Source organism: Octodon degus, unplaced genomic scaffold (assembly GCF_000260255.1).
Source record: "Octodon degus isolate 3935 unplaced genomic scaffold, OctDeg1.0 scaffold00020, whole genome shotgun sequence".
NCBI classification, from domain to species: Eukaryota; Metazoa; Chordata; class Mammalia; order Rodentia; family Octodontidae; genus Octodon; species Octodon degus.
Window position 1 is genome coordinate 16484391 of NW_004524596.1, and position 2049 is coordinate 16486439.

General features: G+C 47.2%; 1 protein-coding gene across 1 annotated transcript in view; it reads left to right on the forward strand.

Moving 5' to 3' along the window:
* Positions 1-2049, forward strand: part of Msh2 (mutS homolog 2) — an 82809-nt gene that overhangs the window by 45352 nt on the left and 35408 nt on the right. The gene's annotated exons all lie outside the window — the stretch shown is intronic.

Here is a 2049-nt window from a genome sequence, read left to right on the forward strand (position 1 = left end):
TTCCTAACCATGTTCCACATATGAAGCTGCTGACATTTTTACTACATTCCTGTTTGTTTGTTTTTTTTAATTTGTCACTGGGGCGAGGGAGATGGCTCAGTGGAATAAGTGCTTACCTGGCAAGCAATCCCTGGTTCCACCAAAAAAAAAAAAAAAAAAAAAAAAAAATTATCACTGATGAAGTTTGGGTATTGGGACCAATCCCTCTACCCCTTCGACTTTGGTGTTTTTGAGACAAGGTCTTCATATGGCTGGTCCTAAACTCACTGGGAGGCCAGGTGGCCTTTTGGTGGTCCTCCTGTCTCAGCCTCCTGAGTGCTGATTACAAGGCACGTGCCACACCCGTCTAGCCCTGTGGGGTTCTCTTTGCTTTGCTTTGTTTTTAGGGTACATTCCCAAGCTTGCAGTTCAGTTCCGAGAATCTTCATAAGCCAGATTCAATCCTGATCCTGCCATCCAAGTCTTACACAGTTCCTCTGTGAAAGTTCGAAACTCAGCCGTTCCGAGCTGGGTTGATTGTACTGAGGATTAAACCAGCACCTGCTGCGTGCCGGCTCACACTACCACAGTTGCATTCCCATCCCGAACCCTGTATTTTGTTTTTTGGGTTTTTTTGGCCAGCTCAGCCCACCCTGGGGCGGGACTAGAACAGCATGTGGTGCCAGGGATCAAACCCGGTCCCTGCCCTTGCCTAAGCTTGCCTCAGCAAGTGCTTTAGTCTGCTGAGCTGTCTCGCCGGTGCCAAGCCTGTGGCTTTGTTGAATGGCTGTATGTGGTGCTGTGATGTTTTCCAGGAACGCTTTTGTTGCATTACAGCACAACTGACCGTGCACACGTCTAAGACGGTGTGTCCCAGGGTGCGAACATGCGTGGTGCTCATTGTCAGCCAGTGTGGTAGTGTTTAGGTAGCTCCCGGGACAGTGTTATGCAGAAGCATTAAAGTTTATGGCCTTTGGAGTTTAGATTTTGTTGTACTAGAATTTCTAGGTGAGGCAACATAGTTTTCCCCTTAATTATGAAAGGAATAGTGCGCGGTGTCAGTCCCCAGTTTAAGCAGTTTTTCTCTCATCCCCTCCTTTCTGCTGTTCCTCTTCCTCCTCTTCCCTCCTTCCACCCCCTTGCTCATCCCTCAGACTTTCCTCCCCCAAAGTCTGCATTTTAAAAGGTTGACAAACTGCTCTTCTGGGAAGTCAGTACTAACAGTTCGTTTCTTGTTTTTTAAATATCTTTTATTTATTCATTTGATACAGGGTCTTGATATTCAGCTTGGATTCGCAGTGATCCTCCTGTCTCAGCCTCCCTAGCCCTGGGATTCCAGGTGTGTGCCACCATGCCTGGTTTCAGTTGCTGGCATAGCACACTCAATGTTCTGGGGCTTAGCAAATTTTTTTGCCCTCTTACTATTTTTTATTCTGATAGCTAACACTTTTTTTTTGGTCTTTTTGAGACAGGGTCTCACTGTGTAGTTCAGGCTGGCCTTGGACTCACTTTGTAGCCCAAGTAGGACTCAGCTCACAGCGATTACAGGCATGCGCCACAAGGCCCGGCAGTGGTTGAGACTGGGTGTGGTGGTGCGTGCCTGTAATCCTAGCGCTTGGGAGGCTGAAAACAGGAGAATCACTGTAAGTCTGATCTATGTAGTGAGGCCCCGTAGACCCTGTCCTAAATACATTTTAAAAAAAAATTAGTCAAGGGAGTGTGGGCATAGAAATTATTGTTTAAAACTTTGTTAATTTAAATAAATGTCTTTGTGTGACCATTTAATCAAACTTGACAGGTTTTTCTCAGCCCGGCAGATCTATTTGGAATTGTGCTGACTCAGCCTGTGACCAGGATGTGGCTTTGGATCTGGGTCAGTGTGGGCAGGCGTTTGCTCTGCTGCAGCCAACTGCTGTAGAAGCAGATAGAGCTGTGTCTTCAGGCCTTTTAGAACCCTGCAGACGGTTTTCATTGCTGTCAGGGTTAAAGTATAAACTGGCTTGTCTGTCTGTCTCCTGCCCCTCCCTGGGTCTTGCTGTGTAGCTCAGGCTGGGCTACACGCCGATCCTC